Source organism: Pan troglodytes, chromosome 11 (genome assembly GCF_028858775.2).
Source record: "Pan troglodytes isolate AG18354 chromosome 11, NHGRI_mPanTro3-v2.0_pri, whole genome shotgun sequence".
NCBI classification, from domain to species: Eukaryota; Metazoa; Chordata; class Mammalia; order Primates; family Hominidae; genus Pan; species Pan troglodytes.
Window position 1 is genome coordinate 63,017,971 of NC_072409.2, and position 26,979 is coordinate 63,044,949.

The 26,979-nt window shown below is 42.5% G+C and overlaps 2 long non-coding RNA genes and 1 other non-coding gene across 3 annotated transcripts in view; 2 read left to right on the forward strand and 1 right to left on the reverse strand.

Annotated features, from left to right (window-relative positions):
* The window catches only part of LOC129135942 (uncharacterized), a 57,555-nt gene that overhangs the window by 1,079 nt on the left and 29,497 nt on the right, over positions 1 to 26,979 (forward strand). The gene's annotated exons all lie outside the window — the stretch shown is intronic.
* On the reverse strand, positions 828 to 5,153 carry LOC134807662 (uncharacterized). The gene is made up of 3 exons (XR_010148683.1): positions 4,882 to 5,153; positions 2,576 to 2,682; positions 828 to 1,125 (listed from the first exon to the last, which is right to left on the reverse strand). It is a non-coding gene; the product is annotated as an uncharacterized LOC134807662 (long non-coding RNA).
* Positions 4,551 to 4,654, forward strand: LOC112204489 (small nucleolar RNA U13). The gene has a single exon (XR_002938131.1). It is a non-coding gene; the product is annotated as a small nucleolar RNA U13 (small nucleolar RNA).

Here is a 26,979-nt window from a genome sequence, read left to right on the forward strand (position 1 = left end):
ACAGCTGTCAGAAGAGTTTTTCAATTAAAATTTCAAATGTAATATTAAAACTGTTGGGATTCCTTCCTACTGGGCACTGGACACTGTCTGTGGAGCTGCTGGAACAGGGCTGAATAGGGTCATATTTTAAAGGAACTCAGCCTAGTGCAGTTTCTCAACCTTAGCACTATTGGCCTTTGGGGCCTGATAATCCTTTTTTGTGAGGGGCTGTCCTGTGCACTGTAGGATGTTTAGCAGCATCCTTGGCTTCTACTCAGTAGATGCCAGTGTCAACCCCCTTCCCCAGAAGTGACAATTAAAAATGTCTCCAGACTTTTCCAAATGTCCCCTGAGGAGCAAAATTGTCTCCAGTTGAAAACCACTGGGTTAGTGGGAGAAACAGATAAGATAGAAGTTCTCCATACACCATGATAATGCCATGATGCCATAGGGCTGGCAGGAGTGAAGGGAAGAGCAGCTCACAAAGACTCGGGGGGATGCAGGGAGGAGGAAAAATTAGGAAATGAAGTGGGCTGAGTTGCAGTTAGCCTGTGGGGAAAATGAAGGAGAAGGGATAAGGAAGAAGAGTAGGAAGGAGGGAGGAAGAGTGAGGAGTAATAGGGAATTATAGTTGACCTTGAACAACTTGGGGGTTAGGGATGCCGACCCTTGCATAGTCAAAAATCTGAGCTTAACTTTTGACTACCCTCACACTTTCCTAACAGCCTACTGTTGACCAGATGCTTTACCAATAACATAAACAGTTTATTAACACATATTTTGTATGTTTTATATATTATACACTGTATTCTTACAATAAAGTAAGCTAGAGAAAAGAAAATGCTATTAAGAAAATTGTAAGGAAGAAAAACTATATTTACTGTTCATTAAGGGGAAGTAGATCATCATAAAGCTCTTCATCCTTGTCATCTTCAAGTTGAATAGGCTGAAGGAGGAGGGGGAGAGAGAGAAGAGACTGGCCTTGCTGTCTTAGGGGTGGCAGGGATGGTAGAGGTGCAGGAGGTGGAAGGGGAAGCAGGAAAGGCAGGCACACTCGGGGTAGCTTTCGTTGAAAGAAATCTTCATATGAGTGGACCCATGCAGTTCAAACCTGACTTGTTCAGAGTCAACTGTACTTGTTCCAGGCTAAGTACAGAGAATAAAAAAAAAAATGTATAGAGGCCTGAAACAGCATATTATATTAAAAGAACTCAAAGCCGGTAAATGCTTTGCTACTGAAGCATAAAGTGAGAAAGGGGTATCATGGGCTCTGAAATTGCAGCCACAAGTCTACAGAACACATTTTTCATAGCCCAAGGTCAGTCTTCTATTACCCTTTGCAGTGAGGTTATCATCATCCATTTTCACTCGTCAGTGCTGGGGAGCCCATTAAATACTTGCCACTATACTTGGTCCCAACAGTTAATAGACTGTAGCATCTTTTATTTCTTCACCTAGCCTGAAATCAGTTGAGCTTTTGCAGAATCTTAGATATGTCGTTTTTTTCTTCAGGTTTAGAATGGGGCACTTAAAAAGATGCATAGTACTTGAAAATAGAGAAAGAAAATAGCATGTAGCAATTTGTGCCTTTATTCTGCCCAAACGTCTCAAAAAGGAAAAAAATAATTTTAAGGGTAAATATTGTCATCAATTTATCCGAGCTCTTTTGACTTCCTTTGAGCCTGAAAAAACAGGATCAGTGTCTTTTTAATATTTACCATAGTGCCTGATATGTAGAAGGTGTTTGACCAATGTTTATTAGATAAATGTTCACTTTTATTACTAGTAATATTAACCACATTTTAATAGAGACTAATAATACATGATAAACTTCTCAAGGATGCGATCTCATTTGATCACTGTAACAACCCAATGAGGTAAGCGAGGAATAGTTGTTAACTCTAATACATGTTGTATCTTATCCTTGACCCAGTATTACCCCAGTCATGCCTTCCTCTCCCTGCAATGAAGGAAAACCGATAAACACAAAATGTTGTATCCCATATAAGCATTCATTCTTATGGTAGATAAGTAAATGGAAAAGATAGGTATGCATTCTCAATTTTTTTAAGTCCTAGAATTATAAAACAGTAAAGAAGTGAGAAGGGAGAGAAATCTTAAGGGACCAACCTCTTGATTTTACAGGTGAGAAAACTGAGGCCACATAACCATTTAGTGCAGAGCCAGGATTATAAACCAGATGTTTGGAATCCTATGTGGTGGTGGACACGAGGATATACTAATTAGCGTCCTTACCGGAAAATTCCACATATCTCTAAGGAGCAGATCACCACACACCTGCACACCCCAAGCCTGGATTGTGGAGGTTTTTCTTGTAGAGTTTGTCTTTGATAGAAAGATACGGTTCAGAAGAAGGCCGGCTTCAAGGACATAAGAAAGGGCATATTCAAAACAAATACATGTATGCCTATTCTTTTAAACCGGTACTTAACAATAGTATCCAGGTGTCCAAATATAATAGCTTATCTGTTTTATTTTTTCCAGGAAAGGAAACAAGGTCTTAGAGAGGTTACATTTTGCATAGGATTTTGTTAGCCAAGTCAGCATCTGTTTGCATCTTAAAAATGAGTCATACCTATTCCTTGTAAGTAGGACAGGAGGGCAGCTGGAATTTCCCAGCTCACTCCTTGTCACTGCTTCCTGCCTCTGCTGCTTTTTGTCCTCCACAGCATGCTTCATTGGCTAAAAAGTGAACCAGATACTACATTACCTCAGGGCAGTTGTAAGTACTGAGTCAGATGCCTTAGGCTTGTGTGATGGGAAGTTTAGGGCGAGACCAATGTCTTGCTTTAACAACAGTGTGAATAAGTTAATTTCTTTTGAGATTTTATTACTCAATATTCCACCCAGAAAGAAACACAGATGACACTCAGCCAATCAAAGGCCATCTGGGACTGACAAACGCAGAGCTTGTTGTAGATGACAAGGCTCAGTGGATGGATCATCACTGAAAGAAAGGGAAACAGTTTGAACTGTTGTATCTCTCTCCTTGCTCACATGAAAAACAAAAAAATCCTTGGCCGGTTGCGGTGGCTCACGCCTGTAATCCCAGCACTTCGGGAGGCCCAGGCGGGCAGATCACTTGAGGTCAGAAGTTCTGGACCAGCCTGGCCAACATGGCAAAACCCCGTCTCTTCTAAAAATACAAAAATTAGCCGGGCGTGGTGGCACACACCTGTAATCCCAGCTACTTGGGAGGCTGAGGCATGAGAATTGCTTGAACCTGGGAGGTGGAGGTTGCAGTGAGCCAAGGTCGTGCCACTGCACTCCAGCCTGGATGACAGAGTGAGACTCCGTCTCAAAAAAAAAAAAAAAAAAATCCTTAACCACAGGCTAAGTAAGCATTATTGCACAGAGTGTCATTTGCTAATCTTGCTTGTGCCTGAACTTTGAAAGCACCAGCCCCTTGCTTTGGGGGCTGGGGGCGTGGGGTGTAAGTGTGTGTGTCCTCTAGAAAAGACAACACTGAGAACAGAAGGAGAGGATCTTGGAGATTTGTTAATTTCCTATTGCAGTTAGCCTTGTCTGGGGCTCTCACTTTAGCACTTAAAATAACATACTCCTTTGCACAGATGTTATTTTTTTCTCTTCATGTGTACAACTTGAATTATCCAATGGCCTTGCTTTGAGGATATTCATCCTATCTTATTGATCCTCTCACTGTGTAGGACAATGGAGAACACAGTAAAAAACCCTCAATGGATACTACTTACACTAAATTAACTCTATGAATTCAAAATTTTAAGATGCTACTTAATCATGTAAGCCTGGTTCTCCAAAACTTCATCTGCCATGGGAAAAATCAAAGCTTGTAAAATGATTAAACTTGTAAAGGAATTAAACTCTAGGATTCACTCATTTTATAATTGGTATTTTCACCCTAAGAGCTTTCTTTTTCCTCTCTGGTGTTTAAAAACAAAGTAAAACCAGACAAAACAAGATTAACTAAATTAAAACCCCTGTGACTTTAAAAAATGTAGCCAAGAATAATGTGCAAGTGTCTAGTTAGGCCAATAGATATCCTTAACATACGTGAGCTGGGAACACAAATGAGCATGAAGGGCAAGGAAGAGCACCACCCCCTGCTTCTTTTCCTGCTCCTGTTCTTGCAGAGGGTCAGGCTTGGAGACCACATATGGTCAGCTCAACACTCAAGTCCACCAAGCAGCCCATGAGGAACTCTTGCTTCCAGAGTTGTGCACACCATGCAGTGTGGTCCACCTGCAGCAGCACAGAACAGGCGCTGCCTGGGCCAGAGGTCCATTCAGGCCATGGAATTGGTCTCAATGCCATTTAGGCATGAATCCAGGGTCCTGGGTACCAGATGCATGGTCTAGGTAGGGGGTGTCATGTACTAGGTGAGCATGGGGTTCCGCTGGGCATGTTCCCTTGTCTTGTAGGATGTTAACTCTGAGGGGCGTGGCTGGAAGAAGGCTAGCCTTGAGCCCTCTAAAAGGCGGGGCTCAGGGCAAAGCTCCCAGTTGCTCAGGCCTGTGGGTAATACTGCTTAAAAATCCCCTTGAGAACTTCTTTAAAATGCAAATATCTCGATTCTTTTGTAGTTCAAAAGCATGATGATTGGGTGTTCACAGGCATGTGTAAGACGTGACACCCTCTGAACCTCCTTATGACCCGGTACATTACCTGTCTGACCTGAAAAAAAAATGCAAATTTCTGGATTCTACCCGCCTCCCCGCACTCGGACATTATGATGTAGCAGCTCTGTGGTAGGATCCAGGAATCTGCCTGTGTAATCACGGGTTGATATTCTGGTGTTTCCTGGTTTTGCTCTGCTGATTTGGGGGATGTTTACCAGCAGGAGAGCAGCCTCTTTCCTCTGCCCTCCTCCCTTGCTGCCCTCCCCAGACCCCAGTGACTCACGCTCCTCCTGCTCCTCCTGTTGCTGGCCTCTCTGTTGTGGTTGCCAGCGCTACTTTGCAGACGCTGCCTGCTCACTGCACGCCAACACAGATTCTGTTTCCCTGCTACCGCTGCTGCTGTTGTTTGTTCCGTCCCTGGTTTATTGTAGGAGAACTGATTGTTCTGTTGCCACTGCTACCAAGCTGCAAACACCAGGCTCACGGTGCAAGGGGAAGGGGCTTCTCCTCTGGGTGTTCTGCCTCTATCGCCTAGGCTCTCAGGCTTTGTTGCCAATGGCACTGCGAGACCCTAAACTATGGCCTTGTGATTCCCACATCTCCATTTAGTTCTTTCTTTTGTTCTCTAAGATCTGAGAAGGAGCCCATGTCTTTCAGTGTTCCTGTTTTCTTGCGATACTTCCCCCCTCCCCGACTCCAGAATTTAGGGCAACCTTCTGCTGTGGTCTGAATGTTTATTTCTCTCCACCCCGCCAAACTTATATGTTGAAATCTTAACGCCTAAGGTGGTGGTATTAGAAACTGAAGCCTCTGGGAGGTAATTAAGTTATAAGGACAAAGCCCTCATGAATGGGATTACTGTTCTTATAAAAAAAAGGCCCCAGAGAGCTAGCTAGCTCCTTCCACCATGTGAGGACACAACGTGAAGGTGCTGTCTATGAGGAAGGGTCCCTCACCAGACACCAATCATCTGGCACCTTGATCTTGAACTTCCTATCCTCCAGAACTGTAGACAAATAAATTTCTCTTGCTTATAAACCATAAGTTCATGATTTTTTTTTTTTTTTTTTTTTTTGAGACGGAGTTTCGCTCTTGTTGCCCAGGCTGGAGTGCAATGGTGTGATCTCGGCTCACAACAAACTCCGCCTCCCGGGTTCAAGCGATTCTCCTGCCTCAGCTTCCCAAGTAGCTGGGATTATAGGCATGCGCCACCATGCCTGGCGAATTTTGTATTTTTGGTAGAGACGGGGTTTCTCCATGTTGGTCAGGCTGGTCTCGAACTCCTGACCTCAGGTGATCCACCCGCCTCGGCCTCCCAAAGTGCTAGGGTTACAGATGTGAGCCACCGCACCTGGCCAAGTTCATGATTTTTGTAATTAGCATCCCAAATGGACTAAAACCCCCATCCTCCTGAAGGTTCTGAATCTGAGGACCCAAGACTTGGCTCTCAGCCTTAATATCCTGCTCCCACTATTTTCAGGGGGCCCAATATAAATTTCCTGAGTTTTTGAGGTGGTTGGGCTTGCAGACTGACCTTTAGTATGCCTTTTGTTACGTTTACAAAATAGATTGCTTACAGGGTTAGACAAATACAGTTGACCCTCTGTATCCCTGCCTTCCATATCCATGGGTCAAAATTATTTGGAAAAAAAATGTGTCTGTATTGAACATGTATAGATTTTTTTTTGTATATTTCCTAAACTATATCGTATAATAACTACTTACAGAGCATTCATATTGTATTAGGCATTATAAGTAGTGTAGTTATGATTTAAAGTATGTGAGAGAATGTGCACAGGTTATATAGAAATACTACACCATTTTTTTTTTTTTTTATCAGGGACTGAAGCACCTTTTCAGCTATGACTTTGGTATCCGGTGGAGGGCGGGGGGGGGGGGTGGGGCGGTGGGTGGGTCCTGGAACCATTCCTCCATGAATACCAAGGGATAACTCTAATTGCTAAATCGTTTCCTATTTTTGTGAACTGGTAAAGGACTGTGTGAGAAAGGCCAAAAATTAAAGAATAATATGCTTATTCAAGCCCGGTGTGGTGGCGGGCACTTGTAGTCCTAGCTACTTGGAAGGCCGAGATGGGCCCAGGAGTTTGAGGCTATAGAGGGCTATGGTTGCACCTGTGAATAGTCACTGCACGCTAGCTCGGGCAACATAGCTAGACCCTGTCTCTAAAAAAGAAAAATTCTGCTGTAATAAACCTGCAGCATAAAATGATGTCTATGTGTCTATATAGTGTGTATATACATATGTGTATAGGAAATGTGTATATATGTGTGTGTGTTTGTGTGTGTGGATACTGTATTAGTTAAGACAAAAAACTCTGGCTTCATATGTTGTAAAATAATGTCTTGAGCTATCCATTCAAGTGTGCTTTCTTGTTTCTCTGTTTTTTTTTTTTCCTATTTCATTCAGTGGTTTTCACTGCCTTTGGGAAAAAGTGACACAGCAAAACACTTAGAAGAATCAAATGTTCATCCTTTGAGAATGTGGTCTGCACATAAGAGAGAACATTTAGAATCAAATTATGAGACTAAACCAGTTTCCCTCACCTGCAGCTAGATAAAAATTTCTAAGAGGAAGGAGAGAATCAGGAAAGATTGAAGACTTGACTCCCTGATAAGGGTTCTGCCCGAGTTCTGAGAATGGAGAATAAAAGACACCCTCCCCCTCTCTAATAGATTTTGTCAGCGAAGGTCAGAGAGGCCCACGAAATCAGGTCTGGGGAGCAAGGTAAAACCCAGAATTTCTACATGATCATGTTAAAGAGGGAATAAAGGAATATCATTATAGTGTATCTGGGCAGGTGGGCATGAGACAGCCTGATTGAGTTCCTGAAATCCCAGGTTGGTGTGGGAGCAGCAGAATATTTTAGGTGGCTGAGAGCTCCATAGTTTCTTTCTTTCTTTATTTATTTGAGATGGAGTCTCACTCTGTTTCTCAGGCTGGAGTGTAGTGACGCGATCTCTACTCACTGCAACCTGTCTCCCTGGTTCAAGTAATTATGTCTCAGCCTCCTGAGTAGCTGGGATTACAGATGTGTGCCACCACACCTGGCTAATTTTTTTATTTTTAGTAGAGATGGGATTTTATCATGTTGCCCAGGCTGGTCTCAAACTCCTGACCTCAAGTGATCCACCCGCCTCAGTCTCACAAAGTGCTGGGATTACAGGTGTGAGCCACCAGCAGTCCCAGCTACTCAGGAGACTGAGGCAGAAGAATCGCTTGAACCCGGGAGGTGGAGGTTGCAGTGAACCGAGATTGTGCCACTGCGCTCCAGCCTGGTGACAGAGCAAGACTCCATCTTAAAAAAAAAAAACCTTCTCAAGATATTTTCTGTGCTTCTTGTTTTCTCTTTTGTATTTTTCATCTTTTTATCTTCGTGTTTCATTCTAGATAACTTTTAGTGACCTGTCTCCTAGTTCACTAATTCTCTTTTCAGCTATGTCTAGTATTATAATTTGTTTATTGAATTATTAAGTTTAGGTATCAAATTTTCAGCTTTAGGATATCTAATTTGCCACTTGTTTTCTGCCATGATTTTTTTTTTTTTTTTGAGGTGGAGTCTTACTCTGTCACCCAGGCTGGAGTGCACTGGTGTGATCTCGACTCACTGCAAGATCTGCATTCCAAGTTCACATCATTCTCCTGCCTTAGCCTCTCAAGTAGCTGGGACTGCAGGCGCCTGCCACCATGCCCAGCTAATTATTATTATTATTATTTTGTATTTTTAGTAGAGACAGGGTTTCATCGTGTTAGCCAGGATGGTCTCCATCTCCTGACCCCGTGATCCACCCACCTTGGCCTTCCAAAGTGCTGGGATTACTGGCATGAGCCACCGCACCTGGCTTCTGCCATAATTTTTAACCTTGACTTTTACCTACTTAAACATAGCAAACACAGTTGTTTATATATTTATCTAATAATTCCAGTATCAGGAGCCTCTGGAGTCTACTTTTGTCTACTTTCATTGTTTTTTGTTTTTTAAATTTACATTAACAGTGTCTAGTCTGTATTTATGCCTGGTTACTTTTGATTGTGTGCTAGACATTGTTTTTGGCAAATAATTTTTTAAACACAATATGTACAAATCATATGAAGCCTAGACTGGTGTTTTGTTCACCAAAAAAGATTTTAAATTACTTTAGTTACGTTCCTAGGGACACTATTAACTCAGGATGATGTTAATTGAAGTTTCAGATTTGATATTTTCCAGGTCAACTGGACCAACTGTCCCTGCTATATGATTTATTTCCTAAAGCAATATCAAGTTCAGCTCTGCACCTCTCTTATATACTATGGAGCTCTCAGTCACATAAAATATTCTGCTGCTCTCACACTGCCCTGTAATTCATAAGAGGAACAGTTTACTGTTAATCTGTATTATTCTTACATCTAGGGTGTAGCTCTTTGAGCTATACCAGTCCAAAGTGAAGAATAATTTACTGAAATCCTACTTTGTCTGGCTCTAGGCACTGATTTTTTTTACCCTCTTGGCCACCTATCAATTGGAAAATGCCCTCAATTCAAAAATGCTCCAAGTGCCAAGCTTTCCTATCTGAATTCCCATTTTTTCCTGTATCTGGCTGGCAATTCATTAGAATCCTGCTAGCCCTTTGATGCTTCTAAGATTTTCATCTTTTATTTTTAATTATTTATTTGAGTTGGAGTCTTGCTCTGTTGCCCAGGCTGGAGTGCAGTGGTGTGATCTTGGCTCACTGCAACTTCCATCTCCTAGGGTTAAGTGATTCTCCTGCCTCAGCCTCCCAAGCAGCTGGGACTACAGGCATCCACCAGCATGCCCGGCTAATTTTGTATTTTCAGTAGAGATGGAATTTCACCATGTTGGCCAGGCTGATCTTGAACTCCTAACCTCAGGTTATCTGCCTGCCTTGGCCTTCCAAAGTGTTGGGTTTATAGGCATTAGCCACCATACCCAGCCTGAAGTTTTGATTAAAAATGCTTTACTGGGCTGGGCATGGCGGCTCACGCCTGTAATCCCAGCACTTTGGGGGGTTGAGGCGGGCAGATCACTTGAGGTCAGGAGTTCGAGACCAGCCTGACCAACATGGTGAAACCCCATCTCTACTAAAAATACAAAAATTAGCCAGGTATGGTGGTGCATGCCTGCAATCCCAGCTACTCAGGAGTCTGAGGCAGGAGAATCGCTTGAATCTGGGAGGCAGAGGTTGCAGTGAGCCGAGATCGTGCCACTGTACTCCAGCCTGGACAACAAGAGCGAGACTCCGTCTCAAAAAAAAAAAAAAAAAAAAAAAAACTTTACCGGAATTAAAGCCCAGTCATCTTGAAGCCACGATCATGACGCTGTGGAAGAACCGGTGAGGTAGGATGAGACATATTCTCAGATGCTATGCTGATTTGGGGCTGTGATGATTTTGGACCGTAGACTATGATGAGGCTTCAAAAAGAGTGCAATAGTGTATTTTAATTTCTTTGGGTAGATTCAAATTAATCTTCAGAAAGACAAAATGCAAATGTAGTCTTGTTAGAGCTTGCTGATGAGACTAAATTTTCCAAGTGTTTGAGGAATGCCTAACAAGGGAAAGGCAAAGCAAACTATTTTTAATGACCTTATGGCTCTGAATTGCTAAAAGGGAGTCAGTCCACCAGGCTCAGGCTACTTGGAGTAGAGGATCCTGTTTCAGTGACAAACTGGCTCATCCCTTAATCTGCCATAAAATGATGGCTTAGCATACATGCAGGAGCTGGGGCTAAGGGAGAAGGAGGTGCTGTGTTTTGCAGAAGAAGCTACATTCCGTAGTAAGGCCTGACTCTTCCCTGGCCTTGGAGGGGAAATACTTGTGAGACAGTGGCCAGGATCAGCTGAAGTGCCCTCTCTTCTTGCTTTGCCTATGGGACACTGAGCCCCTTTTTGTGGAATATATTCATCCAGAGAACCCTCACACCTTATAATGCATAAAGTGATAAAGGCTTGGAGATCTGGAGAAACCCAAGGTGCGATCCCTGGCTCTAGAAGAAACTCTGGGCAGCCAGCATGATTTACTTTTCTCTGCTCCAAAGACTGGAGGATAAATTAAAGGAAAAGAGGGTATGACCCAGCAATCCACTGGTGCGAGTTGTTGCTTTAAGCAAAGACTACTGCTTCCCTTCCTGATTTTCCCCTGACCATACTCTCCCAGAGGTGTCTCCCAGCAACCACCAGAGTTGTGGTTAAGTACACCTAGCCAATCCAATAAATCTAAGAGAGATGCAGTCCACACAGCCTTGCATGACTTGTCATGTGAGTTACTGTTCTGGAGAGACAAACTCAGGCTGGAAACGTATTTGAGATAGCTTATGAAAACAAAGATAATTTATGATAAGGATACAGGCACTCTCATACAATCTAAGGTAGAAAAACAGCTAAACATCAGAACAAACTGGACCAAAGACTTAAACACTTCTGCTCCTTTGTGTAATTGGTTTCATGCGTTTCTCTCTCTCCCTTCCTCTCTCTCTTTTCTCTCTGTGGACTAGGTTTTTCTACTTTTCATATACAAATTTTAAAAATACAATTTCTGGCCAGGTGCAGTGACTCACGCTTGTAATCCCAGCACTTTGGGAGGCCGAGGCAGGTGGATCACTTGAGGCCAGGACTTTAAGACCAGCCTGGCCATCATGGTGAAACTCCATCTCTATTGCAAATACAAAAATTAGCCAGGTGTGATGGTGCACACCTGTAATCTCAGCTACTTGGGAGGCTGAGGCAGGAGAATTGCTTAAACCTGGGAGGCAGAGGTTGCAGTGAGCTGAGATTGTGTCACTGCACTCCAGCCTGGGTAACAGACTGAGAATCTGTCTCGAAATAAATGAATAAATAAGTAAAATAAACAATAAAAATAAATAAATACAATTTAAAAAATTTCCCAACATTAAATGTCAGCAATTTGGAGAGGGACAGCTGTCTCTTGTTCTCTCTCTTCTCCAGTTCTCAATTCCTAGGTCTGATGCTTTCCCTGGCTCAACTGACTATGGTTGTGGGGTAGGGCCATGAAACAGAAATATCACATTAGGATCCAACCTTTAATTATGTAGATGGACAGCAGTTTACAGAAAAAGTGGTGGGGAGGTGGAGGGAGGTGCTGAACAGACATTCTAAAAGGGCTCCACCAAAGAAAGCTATTTGTTATATTTATGAACATTCTGGAAAATTCTTTCAATTGTGTTCATGAATAAATTATGATTGGTTAAAAGCTAACACACATGTAGATTATATAACTTCTAAAATTTGTATTTGGTATCTGAATCTATATATTATTTTGGCATGTATAGAAAAATCCCAGATATTTCAAAGGCTATCATTAGAAAAACGTTAATGAAAAGGTTAATGGAATTCTATATATTTAGTTCCTGTGAGAATGTCCAGTTTAACTTTCTTAATCAACTGATGAAGAAACAGAACTGAAATCACAAGATTATAAAGATATTTTAACGATGCATTTAGGTTTTCATTCTAAATGCTGAAAAAAGGTATCCCTGCAAATACTGGTTAAGAAATTAAGAAGTCCAAAACCCAATAATGTAGTTGGCAGCCTGTTATAAAGATTTAGAGTATTCAAAGATAAAGGCAAATAAAAAGATTACTTTTTATACCAGAGTAGAAACAGTTTATTTTCATGATCACTACTCTTACTTCAGATTTATCTATTATCTAAGTTGATGCTTGCAAAAAGTCCTGATTCTTACACAAAGGCAGTCGATTCATGGATCTCTTAGAGAGAGAGAAAAAAAAACTAGTTGGGTGTGTTACAGTTATATGAATCATGTAGGATGCTGCTTAACGCTACATTTATCATGGATGAAGGAATGTTTTCAGGGGAAACTATGAGTCTACCTAAAGTTACCCAGTTCACCTCTGTTCCAAGGGACTCATCTTTTCAGCATTTTGTTTAGCATGTTACAAAGTACCCCGATGTCTTCTAAACTATTAGGATTGCAGGAGGAAACTCTCCCAGAGCTGCTAGAAGTCATCCTTGAAAGTTTGGATTTCTCCCGAAAACTTGTATTTCTATCATTGTTTTAACTATCTTCTTGAATCCTCTTGATCCTGACCTACATGTCCTCTTCCCTTGATTGCATTTAAATTTAGCTAGATCAGCCTGGGCAACATGATGAGACCCTATCTTTCCAAAAAATAAAAAAATTAGAGGGGCATGGTGGAGCACACCTGTAGTCCTTGCTACTCGAGAGGCTGGGGCAGGAGGATTACTTGAGCCCAGGAGGCAGAGGTTGCAGTGAGCTGAGATTGCACCATTGCATTCCAGCCTGGATGACAGAGCCAGACCCTGTCTGAAAAAAAAAAAAAAAAAGTGAAAGTCAAGGTTCTTGTCATGTGGATGAAGCCTCCAGGTAGCAGGCTTCAGAGTGAATAGATGATGAATGTCTCTTATTAGAACTTAAAAGGTGTCAGACTCTCTGGAAAAAACTTGGTAAGGGAGAGATTCTCTACAGAACACTAACTTCCCCCACAAGAGACAACATTGCAGGGCCTTTTCAAAATATCAAATAAATATATTTTGGGATAAAATACTTGTATTGTATTGTATTGTATTGTATCGTATCGTATTTTTGAGACAGAGCCTTGCTCTGTCATCCAGGCTGGAGTGCAGTGGCACGATCTTGGCTCACTGTAACCTCCGTCTCCCCAGCTCAAGCGATTCTCCTGCGTCAGCCTCCTATGTAGCTGGGATTACAGGTGTCCGCCACCATGCCTGGCTAATTTTTTGTATTTTTAGTAGAGATGGGGTTTCACCATGTTGGCCAGGCTGGTCTCGAACTCTTGACCTCAAGTGATCTGCCTGCCTTGGCCTCCCAAAGTGCTGGGATTACTGGGATTACGGGCATGACCCACCACACCTGGACAATAAAATACTTTTATTTCCTTTAGGTCTTGCTATGTCATGTGATGCTATATCAGAGTCGGGTTCAAATTTGGTATCTTATTGCTACAAAGAGTCTGTTTTGTCAGTCATATGATCTCTGTTTTAATGTTAATGCTGGTCATTTGTGTCTAAACTCCAAAGGGGGAGGGTGTAATAAGGCATGTTGGGTACCCTCTCATCTTGCTATGGCATGAGCTAGTTTTTCAGGTTTCTTTGGGATCTCCTTGACCAAGGGGTCCATTCAGTTGATTGGGGGAGTTTGAATTTTAATTTTGATTTCCAGCAGCCACGCCACTTCTTGAATGCTGTGTTGCTTAGAAATTTCTTCTGCTGGCTGGGCATGGTGACTCATGCCTGTGAGAGGCAGGCACTTTGGAAGGCTGAGGTGGGCAGATCAATTGGACTCAGGAGTTTGAGACCAGCCTGGGCAACATGGCAAAACCCCATCTCTACAAAAAATACAAAAAAAACAAAAAACAAAAAACAAAAAACCAAATCAGCCAGGTGTGGTGGCATGTGCTTGTAGTCCCAGTTACTCGGGAGGCTGACCTGAGCCTAGGAGATGGAGGTTGCAATGAGCCTAGATCGTGCCACTGCATTCCAGCCTGAGTGACAGAGCAAGATCCTGTCTCAAAAACAAAACAAAACAAAATTTCCGCCAGATATCCTAGGTCATCAGTCTTAACTGCAGCCTTCCACAAATCCATAGGGCATGGACACAACACAGCCAAGTTTTTTTTCTAAAGCATAACATGGAACCCTTTGCTCTAGTTCCCAGTAAGTTTCTCATTTCCTTCTGAGACCTGCTCAGCCTTGCCTTTACTATCTATATTTCTATCAGCATTTTGGTCAAAACCACTTAACTAATCTCTAAGAAGTTCCAAACTTTCCCTCATCTGCCTATCTTCTTCTGAGCCCTCCAGGTTCTTACAACGTCTGTCCAATGCCCTGTTCCAAAGTTGCTTCCACATTTTCAGTTGTCTTTACAGCAGCATTTCACTACTTGGTACCAGTATTCTGACTTTGTCCATTTTGCATTGCTTTAAACGAATACCGGAGGATGGGTCATTTACAAAGAAAGGGGTTTATTTGGCTCACAGTTCTGCAAGCCTATACAAGAAGCATGGTGCCGGGATTTGCTTTTGGTGAAGGCAAGGAAGCTTCCATTCATGGCAGAAAGTGAAGGGGAGCCTCCATGTGCAGAGATCACACGGCGAGAGAGGAAGAGTGTGAGAGGAGGGGAAGGTACCACAGTCTTTTTAACAGAGGTACAGGCTTTTGAGGGAACTAACAGATTGAGAACTCACTCACTCCCACCCCTGCCAGGGAGGTCATTAATCTATTCATGAGGGATCCACCCACACAACACACACATCTCATTAGGCCCCACCTCCAACATTGGGATCAAATTTCAACATGAAGTTTGGGAGGGCGAACATCCAAACTACAGCACCTTGTTTCTTGTTGTTTTCTAATATTTGTCCTTTATCCCAGGAAATGGGGGGTAGGAAGATGAGTTCTTGGTATACTCTAAGCAGTCATGCTCAGCCTGTACTATCAAATTTTATTCCATTTATTCTTCTGTTGAGGCTTGCATGACTTCCCTAAGGTACAATGGCAGAGATAGCCACATGGGTAGTAAAATCAGGGGCAGACAGACCAGCTTTCTGCCAGGAATTTACCTCAGGGAAATTCCTCATCTTTGACTTTCCTCGTTCTGACTTTTTTTTTCTTTTAATTCCACCTCCTCTCCAAACCTGGCACTATTCCTTTCCGATCTTTATCCTTGTCCTTACTGTTTTGAAGTTGGCTCTTATGCCTGTTTGTCTTTGCAATCTGTCTCTGCGTCGCGTGTTGGTAGTCATTTATTTTTGTCCCTAGTCATGATTCCCAGAACTTTGCTGTGGTCATTTTGATGCCCCACCCTTTGACTATTACAAACCGGGAGAGCTCATGCAAGTGGCCACATGCTGTAGTGGTTAAGAGCACAGGCCCTGTAGCTGAACTTGAAACTCAGCACGACAACATGCTGGCTGTGTGACTAAGGCAAATTAAATGACCACTCTGTGTCCTTATTTTCTTATCCATAAAATGGAGCTAGAATAGTACCTCCTCATAGGGGTGTTGTGAAGCTTCAGTGAGTTAATACAGATATAATGATTAGTTTTCTGCCTCCATTAAATCCAATCATCAATACTACCCAGCTTTATTAAAACTTCTGACTTTTGTTTTGGATGTGGCCAGGTCCTGAACTGAATTGTTTTTTCCAGGTCAAATTTAAATCTACCCTCCTTTCCTTTTTCTCAATGCCAAATTGTTCTTCAGTTTCCATCTCTAGCCCCATAATCTTTGATTTCTCTTGCCCACATGGATGGTTACCTTTTCTGAAATGTCATAGCTCTTACAGTGCTAGCCACCTATTTTGATGCCAAATCTTTACACCAACCAGTGTTATCACTTAGTCAATTCTTACATCTATGTCTTAACTTCTCCAACCAAACTTAAGACTTGTTGGTGCCAAGAATCAAATCTCATACTTTTGAGTTATTCAAACCATACAGAACAGTAGATACTGAATAAGTATTTGTCTGAATGAATTGTTTGAATAACTTAAAGAGCCTAGAAGTGGCTGGGTGCGATGGCTCATGCCTATAATCCGAGCACTTTGGGAGGCCGAGGTGGGCCGATCACCTGAGGTCAGGAGTTCGAGACCAGCCTGACAAATATGATGAAACCCCATCTGTACTAAAAATACAAAAATTAGCCGGGCATGGTGGCATGCGCCTGTAATCCCAGCTACTCAGGAGGCTGAGACAGGAGAATCTCTTGAACCCAGGAGGCGGAGGTTGCAGTGAGCCAAGATCACACCATTGCACTCCAGCCTAGGCAATAAAAGCAAAACTCCATCTCAAAAAAAAAAAAAAGAGCCTAGAACCTTTCCAGGGTGGTCTTGGGGGTATTGGCTTTAGAAGAGGAAGCTTGATAGATGAAAATTTCCAGATCAATGGCATTTTATGTACTTCTCAGAAACAAGGTATGACTAGACTGAAGGATCTGAAGTCAGGAAGAAACTTCTTGGCATCAGTCTGTGCCCTTAGGAAGAAGTGAGGTCATAAGCTCTATTAGCACACATAGTTGAAAAACTGAAAGAGGATGTAAGAGAAAGGATTGTTAAAAAACAAAAACAAAAAAACATAAAAAACCAAAAATAAAAAATCTGGGTGAGGTATTTGCAATACTAGAGCCAAAGAATTTGACCTAAGAGGCCGGGCGTGGTGGTTCACATCTGTAATCCCAGCACTTTGGGAGGCCGAGGTGGGTGGATCACTTGAGGCCAGAAGTTTGAAACTAACCTGGCCAACTTGTTGAAACCCCATGTCTACTAAATACACACAAAAAAGGGCCCGGCGCGGTGGCTCATGCCTGTAATTCCAGCGCTTTGGGAGGCTGAGGTGGGAGGATCACCTGAGGTCAGGAGATGGAGACCATCCTGGCTAACATGGTGAAACCCCGTCTCTACTAAAAATACACAAATTAGCCGGTTGTGGTGGCATGTGCCTGAAGTCCCAGCTACTTGGAGGGTGAGGCAGGAGAATCACTTCAACCTAGGAGGTGGAGGTTGCAGTGAGCTGAGGTAGCGCCACTGCGCTCCAGCCTGGGCGACAGAGCAAGACTCTGTCTCAAAATAAACAATTAACTGGGTGTGGTGGCACACACCTGTAATCTCAGCTGCTCCTGAGCCTGAGGTGGGAGAATCGCTTGAACCCGGGAGGCAGAGGTTGCAGTGAGCTGACATTGTGCCACTGCGCTCCAGCCTAGGGGGGAAAAAAAGAAAAACAGAATTCTGATCCAGGCGCTGACTCATTGACCAAGTCATCTTTACTCTTCAGGCCTCAGCTTTCTTCCTTTGTTTTTTTTTTGAGACAGAGTCTCATTCTATTGCCCAGGCTGGAGTGCAATGGCATGATTTCAGCTCACTGCAACCTCTGCCGCCCGGGTTCAAGCAATTCTTCTGCCTCAGCCTCCCGAGTAGGTGGGATTACAGGTGCCTGCCACCGCGCCCAGCTAATTTTTGTGCTTTGAGTAGAGATGGGGGTTTCACTCTCTTGGCCAGGCTGGTCTCGAACTCCTGACCTCATGATCCACCCACCTTGGCCTCCCAAAGTGCTGGGATTACAGATATGAGCCACCGCACCCAGCTAGGCCTCAGTTTTCTAATGTGTAAAATGAAAATATGCACTAGACCTTCACTTGTTTTTTTCTATGTGATAATTTTTTTTTAAAAGAAGGTGTCATGTTACATTTTATCTTTATGTTTACATTTCATCTTGTAACGTTGCCTTTGAGCCTTGACACAGTGATTTTTCTCATTCAACTAGTTTCTCTCCCATCTCAACCAGTGACCTCACCATCCACTAATTGTTTAAGCCAGAAATTGGGAACTTTTCCTTGATTCCTCCTCCTCTTGTTTACTTCTTCCATCTACCCCATGAGCAAATCCTGTCTGTTCTTCCTTAAATTTAGTTCCCAGATCTATCTCCTGCATCTCAGGTCTATGTACTTCTTCCCATCTCCCCTGCTACTAGTCTATCCAGAGCTACAACCACTTCCCTTATAGATTATTGGAATAACCTTCTTATTGGTCTTCATATTTTCACTCTGACTCCCCTCTGATCAATTTTCTGCAATGCAGCCAGAATTATCTTTTAAAAATGTAACTTTGAGCCAGGCACAGTGGCTCATGCCTGTAATCCCAGCACTTTGGGAGGCCAAGGTGGGAGGATCACCTGAGGTCAGGAGTTTGAGATCAGCCTGGCCAACATGGTGAAACTCCGTCTCTACTAAAAATACAAAAATTAGCTGGGCATGGTGGTGGGTGCCTGTAATCCCAGCTACTTGGGAGGCTGAGGCAGAACTGCTTGAACCCGGGAGGCCATATATATATAAAGTTTGATCACACCACTGTCCTGCTTAATCTTTTTTTATTTTTTAACTTCTAAATTTTTTAAGAGAAGGGTCTCTCTATGTTGCCCAGACTGGTCTCTAATTCGTGGGCTCAAGAGATCCTCTCATCTTAGCCTCCCAAGTAGCTGGGAATACAGGCATGTGCCACCACACCCAGTGACTTTCCTTCCTAAAATGCTTCAATAGTTTCTTTTTCTTTTTCTTTCTTTCTTTCTTCTTCTTTTTTTTTTTTTTTTTGAGATGGAGTCTCGTTCTTTCACCCAGGCTGGAGTGCAGTGGCATGATCTCGGCTCACTGCAACCTCTGCCTCCCGGGTTAAAGTGATTCTTCTGCCTCAGTCTTCCAAGTAGCTGGGACTACAGCATGTGCCACCACACCTCAATAATTTTTTGTATTTTTAGTAGAAACGGGTTTCACCATGTTGGTCAGGCTGGTCTCGAACAGCTGAGCTTGTGATCCACTCGCCTAGGCCTCCCAAAGTGCTGGGATTACAAGTGTGAGCCACTGTACCCAGCCACTTCAATAGTTTCTTTTTGTGCTTAACATAAAGTTTAAATTCATGTCCAGAGCCTATAAGGTGTCATATGACCAGGCCCCTCAAGGTATAACCCCAGATACTCTCCACTTCACTCAAGCCATGTTTGTCTCATCTTAATTCTTCGAACACCCCACATTCTTTCCTAACTCAAGGTCTTTGAGCTTGCTGCTTCTTCCAGGTGGACTGATCTTAGCCCTTCCCTTTGTTGTTGATTTTTTAACTTTTTTTTTTTTTTTTTTTTTGTGAGACAGAGTCTTGCTCTTGTTTTCCAGACTGGAGTGCAGTGGTGCGATCTCGGCTCACTGCAACCTCCACCTCCTGGGTTCAAGTGAGTCTCCTGACTCAGCGTCCTGAGTAACTGGGATTACAGGCACCTGCCACCACACCCGGCTAATTTTTGTATTTTTAGTAGAAATGGGGTTTTGCCATGTTGGCCAGGCTGATCTCGAACTCCTGACCTCAGGTGATCCTCCCACCTCGGCCTCCCAAAATGCTGGGATTACAGGAGTGAGCCAGCGCTCCCAGCCTTTTTACCTTTTTTTTTTTTTTTTAATTTCAATAGGTTTTTGGGGAACAGGTGGTTTTTGGTTACATGAAAAGTTCTTTAGTGGTGATTTCTGAGATTTTAGCACACCCATCACCTGAGCAGCGTACACTCTACCCAATGTGTAGCTTTTTATCCTTCACCCCCCCAACTCTTTCCCTGAGTTCCCAAAGTTCATTGTATCATTCTTATGCCTTTGCATTCTCGTAGCTTAGCTCCCACTTACGAGTGAGAACATACAATATTTGGTTTTCCATTCCTGAGTCTCCAATTCCACCCAGGTTGCTGTGAATGCCATTAATGTGTTCCTTTTTATGGCTGAGTAGTATTTCATGATATATATATATACACACACACACACACACACACATATGTATACACACACACATTTATATGTGTATATATACACATATATATATATGTCACATTTCTTTATCCACTCATTGATTGATGGGCATTTGTAGCCCTGCCCTTTGAATGGCTGACTTCTTCTTATGCTTCAGAATTAATACTTTGTAATTATATTAATATGTTTTTTTAAAAAAAACCTTTAACATATATATTGGTCTGTCACAATAATGTATAACAATATTATGGTTTCTGTTTTAATGACTTAACTTTGGCAAACTGGTCAATGATTTCATTAAAACTGATCTTTTTAAAAATAATCAGCTTCAATAGACAGTTTAACCAGATTTGTCAACTTTTTTTTTTTTTTTTTTGGCACAGTCTCACTCTGTTGCCCAGGATAGAGTGCAGTGGTGCCATCTTGGCTCACTGCAACCTCTGCCTCCCGGGTTCAAGTGATTCTCATGCCTCAGCCTCCCGAGTAGCTGGGATTAGAGGCACCTGCCACCATGCCCAGCTAAGTTTTGAATTTTTAGTAGAGATAGGGTTTCACCATGTTGGCCAGGCTGGTCTCGAATGCCTGACCTCAAGTGATCCGGCTCCCTCGAACTCCCAGAGTGCTGGGATTACAGGCGTGAGCCACTGCACCCGGTCCCCATAAAAAAATCTTAAACAAAAGGATATGGTTGGTGAAATAAAAATCCTATTGCACAGTAATTTTCACAAATTGTAAAATTGACAATACCTTCGCTTCTTTCAGATCAATTATAGTGGCTTTCAAATGTCATCACTCAAAAAAGTTCAAATGTCATCGCTCAAAAAAAAAAATACCTTCACTAGAAAATTAATCATAAATTGATGGTACAGACCGGGTGCAGTGGCTCACAACTGTAATCCCACCACATTGGGAGGCCGAGGTGGATGGATCACCTGAGGTCAGGAGTTCAAGACCAGCATGGCCAACATGGTGACACCCCAGCTCTACTAAAAAAAAAAAAAAAAAAAAAAAAAAATGAAAAAATTAGCCCGGCGTGGTGGTGCATGTCTGTAATCCCAGCTACTTGAGCGGCTGAGACAGGAGAATTGCTTGAACGCAGAAGGCGGAGGTTGCAGTGAGTCGAGATCATAACACTGTAATCCAGCCTGGGCAACAGAGCAAGACTCCTCAAAAAATATATAAATAAATAAATTGATGTTACATTTGGAAAAACTGCTGAAATTTTCTTCTTCTGCAAAAAGTTAGAAAAAACCACTGAATGATTGAAAACATTGACATTATTTAATTCTTTGCTTTAGAGCAAGTACTCAGTTCTTGATTAAAGTGATTGAGGGATTCAAACATTATCCTTTTGTTTTCTTCCGGTAACGTCAGACCAGCATATTTTGTTATTGCTGCTGGCTGTTTTCTTCAAATTTTGCTTTGAAAAAGATGTAAATGGCCATTTCCTTATACTTGTGATTAAATATTTATTGGCCTTTCCACCAGTTCTCTGCACTGATCTTCAAGAAAAAATTTTAAAACCTGCACACAAAATTTTAAAGACTGCACACAGAATTTTAAAGCATGCACACAGAATTTTAAAGCATGCACATTTTTCAAAGCTGTTTCTGTCTCTTCGGAAGTTTGTGTCTGATTAAGTTCATCTAAGACTTCACTCCAGGAAAAAAGTTAACCCAGAAAAGATAAATAGCCTCAGCAGAGAGAAAAATCTTCTGATTTTCTTGTGTCTACATTTTGTTTTAGATAGCATAATACTTCAAAAGTTGGTACTCATTTCTTAAACTTTACTGTGTGCATAGCTTCAAAATGAATACTTTGTTGTGTGTGGGAAAGCCTTTTCATTGTTATACTTAAAATCTTCAGCATGGTCCATCCGTGAATCTTTTTTAAAATTGATAAAAAGGCCAGGCGCGATGGCTCATGCCTGTAATCCCAGCACCTTGGGAGGCCAAGGCAAGTGGATCACCTGAGGTCAGGAGTTTGAGACCAGCCTGGCCAACATGGTGAAACCTCGTCTCTACTGAAAATACAAAAATCATATGGGTGCGTTGGCGTGCGCCTGTAATCCCAGCTACTCAGGAGGATGAGGCTGGAGAGTGGCTTGAACCTGGGAGGCGGAGGTTGCAGTGAGCCGAGATTGTGCCACTGCACTCCAGCCTGGGCAACAGAGCGAGACTCCATCTCAAAAAAAAAAAAAAAGGTTAAAAAGATGAAATAAAAATTTTCCAAGTTCCCCTCAACCCCCCTAAAAAAAAAATCATACATGAAGAAACATTTCCAAAACAGTGGAGTTTGGAGATTGATTTACACAAGCACAAATGAGGATTTAGGATAAATTTCTTTGACTTTTACCTGAACACTACAGTCAGTCTTGGCCATAGTTTCAGCATTGCCATGTCCTTGGCCATGATAGAGGTTCATGTCCAGCATATCACAATTCAGTCATATGGTGACTATTATGTGAGTTCAGGAGTGTTTATCCTAGAAATAGAAAGAAACCCAGGAATGACTCCTTTCTTTCAAATTTGCTGTTCTCAAAATGAACATACTTAAGGACTTTACATTTGATCAGGGTGTAAACCACTGGGAAGACTAAGTGTTCAGAAAAAGAACCAAAGACTTGGAGATAGGAACAGAGCCTGAAATGAACAGAAACTATTCTATACCCCCCATGAACCTAGAAACAAATGTGTATAGCTAAGCGTATTAGTCCATTCGGGATGCTTTAACAGAATATCAATAAACTGGAATGCTTCACAGTAAACATCTATTTCTCACAGTTCTGGAGGCTGGGAAGTCCAAGATCTGGTATCTGCTGAGGTTCCTCTTCCTGGTTTGCAGATGGCCATCTTCTTGTTCTATTCTCACATGGCAGAGAGCAGAGAACAGACCATCTCTTGTGTCTGTTCTTAGAAGAACATTAATCCTATTTATGAGCACTCTACCTTCGTAACCAAAAGGCTTCATCTCCAAATACCATCACTTGGAGATTTAGCCTTCAACACAGGAATTTTGGGGGTACACAAACATTCAATCCATAGCGCTGAGTCTGTATGTGTTGGGAACTGATTGATAAATTGGAATTCTTCAAATTAACTTACATGTAGAATACAGTATTTATTAAAGGATAAGTAAAAAGAAATGTGTTAATTTATAGTATATTTATTATTATTAAAAGTCTGTAGGGCTGGGCACAGTGGCTCATGCCTATAATCCCAGCACTTTGGGAGGCCAAGGTGGGATGGATCACGAGGCCAGGAGTTTCAAGATCAGCCTGGCCAAGATGGTGAAATTCCATCTCTACTAAAAATACAAAAATTAATTAGGCATGGTCAGGCGCACGCCTGTAATCCCAGCTACTTGGGAGGCTGAGGCAGGAGAACTGCTTCAATGAACCCGGGAGGTTCATTCAAGATCACGCCACTGCACTTCAGCCTGGGTGACAGAGTGAGACTCTGTCTTTAAAAAAAAAAAAAAAAGTCTACAGTAACTGCAATTGTTTAGAATTTAAGCCAACAAGATATGTTTTCTTTTCCGGGAGTTGTATTTTTTATCACTGATTGTCTGCAATTGCCAGTGCATGGCAAAAAGCAGACTTGTCATGCTGCAGTGGCTCACGCCTGTAATCCCAGAACTTTCAGAGGGCGAGGCAGGAGGATTGCTTGAGCCCAGGAGTTGGAGACCAACCTGGGCAACATAGTGAGATCCCATCTCTAAAAAAATAAAAATAAAACCACTCATTTTTGTCAATTTTATTACTGCTTTTAATTTTTCTAAAGACGATGTGCTGCTCCAGCTCTGGGTACACACATGCCCATGAGAGCAAGCTCATGAGAGAAGAAACTACATCCCCTCTATCCACCTATATTTCTAACGCCTTGCACAGTAGCTGGCACATAGTGGACATGAAATAAATATTTGTGGAATAAATAAGTGAAGAAGAATTTTAGAATACTTTATAAGAAACAATAGATCTTCAGAGATCAACATTTCAACTTAGTAACTTTATTTATAAACCTCTCTTCTGGGTTTTATTATTTACTACAAGTGCTTGCAAGACCTGTTATTGTACACTCATGTATTCCTATCAAAGGTAATCATCAGACATTATATTTCGTTAAATAATTTAATGGTGCTTTCTGTTCTTTATTCATTAAGTTTTTTGTGTGTGTGAGAATGGAGTTTCACTATGTTGCCCAGGCTGGCCTTGAACTCCAGGGTTCAAGTGGATCCTCCTGCCTTGGCCTCCCAAAGTGCTGGGATTACAGGCATGAACCACCATGTCCAACAATGTTTTCTGCTCTTTAGTAAGTCTAGCCATATTAAATTTTATGTGTTTTTTTTTTTCTTTTTTGAGACTGAGTCTCACTCTGTCACCCAGGCTGGAGTGCAGTAGCGCGATCTCCACTCAGTGCAACCTCCGCCTCCCAGTTTCAAGCAATTCTCTTACTTCAGCCTCCTGAGTAGCTGGGATTACAGGCATGTACCACTACATCTGGCTAATTTTTTTTTTTTTTTTTTTTTTTTGAGACGAAGTCTCACTCTGTTGCCCGAGCTGGATTGCAGTGGCATGATCTTGGCTCACTGCAACCTCCACCTCCTGGGTTCAAGTGATTCTCCTGCCTCAGCCTCCTGAGTAGCTGGGACTACAGGCATGTGCCACCATGCCCGGCTGATTTTTGTATATTTTTTAACAGAGATGGGGTTTCATTATGTTGGCCAGGCTGGTCTCGAACTCTTGACCTCGTGATCCACCCACCTTGGCCTCCCAAAGTGCTGGGATTACAGATGTGAGCCATTGAGCCCGGCCTAATTTTTGTGTTTTTGGTAGAGATGGGGTTTTACCATGTTGGCCAGGCTGGTCTCGAGCTCCGAACCTCAGGCCATCCACCACCTCGGCTTCCCAAAGTGCTGGGATTACAGGCGTGAGCCACTGTGCCCGGCTCATATTACATTTTAAATGGAGGTAGAATATCAACCTGAATTCACTAAGAGAATGCAGGACAAATTGCCCTGATATCCTGACACAAAGGCGAAGCACGACTTTTTTGTAATTTGAGGATTTAAAAGCATGGTTGCTCCAGGCCAGGCGTGGTGGCTCCTGCCTGTAATCCCAGCACTTTGGGAAGCCGAGGCAGGCGGATCATTTGAGGTCAGGAGTTGGAGACCAGCCTGGCCAAAATGGTGAAACCCTGTCTCTACTAAAAATACAAAAATTAGCTGGGCGTGGTCAGGCGCCTGTAATCCCAGCTACTTGGGAGGCTGAGGCAGGAGAATTGCTTCAAGGAACCCAGGAAGCAGAGGTTGCAGAGCCCATATCGTGCCACTGCACTCTAGCCTAGGTGACAGAGCGAGACCAGCCTGGCCAACATGGTAAAACCCCGTTTCTACTAAAAATACAAAAAATTAGCAGGGCGAGGTGGCGGGCGCCTGTAGTCCCAGCTATACGGGAGGCTGAGGCAGGAGAATGGCGTGAACCCAGGAGGCGGAGCTTGCAGTGAGCTGAGATGGCGCCACTGCACTCCAGCCTGGGCGACAGAGGGAGACTCCATCTCCAAAAAAAAAAAAAAAAAAAAAAAAAAAAAAAAAAAGTATGGTTGTTCCAGTCCTGGGAAATTGAAATAGGGGGTAAAAAGGCTGGTGGGTGTGGTAGGCAGAATAATTACTTCTTCCCTCTCCCAAGATGTTCAGGTCCTATTCCCCATCCTATTCCCTGGAACCTATAGCTAGATTGCCTTATGGGGCAAAAGGAAGTTTTCAAGTGTGACTAAATTTAGAATCGTGAGTTAGAGAGATTATCCTGGATTATCTGTGTGGGTTTAATGTAATCACAAGGGTCCCTAGAAAGAAAAGAGGGAAGCAGAAAAGCCAAAGGAGATGGAATGATGGGAGTTGAGAACAGTCAGATTTACAGGTGCAATATTGTTTCCTATAAATTCTGTGGTGAAAGAAATGCTATATTGTTGCTGGCTTTGAAGATGGAGGAAGGGGCTGAGAGTGAAGGAATGCAAGTGACCTTAAATTGGAAAAGACAAGAAAATAATTGGCCCTGTAGAGGTTATAAAAGAAGGGTGGTCCTTCTGACACACTGATTTTAGTCCGATGAGATTGATTTTGAATTTCTGACTTCCAAAAACTGTAAGACAATACATTAGTGTTATTGTAAACCACTACATTTTTGGTAATTTGTTACAGCAATAGGAAACTTATATAGTGGGCCCTGGGATCCATCTGCCCTAGCCGTTTATCTAAAACAAAAGATCTTATAGGGAAAGCAAACAAACAAACAAAAAATACAGAAACAAAGCAAAACAAAGCACCCCTATGCTCTGAGCTTGGGCCTGGTAAGGGCACTATGAGCCCATGATTTAGCATGTTGCTGGGAAATCTCCTTCCCCCTGTTGAGTTGCCAGAATCGTGGAAGCAGATGGTGTGGGGGATTCAGGCTCCTCCACTGCTTTTCTCAGCCAGACCTTTGAGGAGAGCTTGGCTGAAGTCTTCCAAGCTTTATCCCCTTGTAGCCATTGTTTTGAGCCATCTCAAACATTAAGTAGCTCTTGAGGGTTGAATTGAGTCCTTCCTAAAGACAGACTAAAGTCCTAGTCTCCAGGACCTGTAAATGTTCCCTTATTTGTAATTAGGATGTTTACAGATGTAATCAAATTAAAATGAGGTCATACCGGACTAGGGTGGGCTCTGATCCAATATGGCCGGCATCCTCATAAGAAGAGGAGAAGAGACATAGACACATAGGGAAAAGACCGTGTGATGATGGCAGAGATTAGAGTGATGTGTTTACAAGCCAAGGAATGTCAAATATTGCCGGCAATATCAGAAACTAAGAAAAAGGCATGGCACAGATTGTCTCTGAGAGCCTCTCAGAGAGTATGGCCCTGCTGACACCTTAGTTACAGAGGTCTAGCATCCAGAACTCTGAGAGAACAGATTTGTGTTGTTGTAAGACACCCACCATGTAGTAGTAATTTATTACAGTAGCCCTTAAACTAACACAGTGACCTTGTGTCTTCTGCCAGAGGGATTTGATCACACTAGTGAGGAAGGGTCCTGG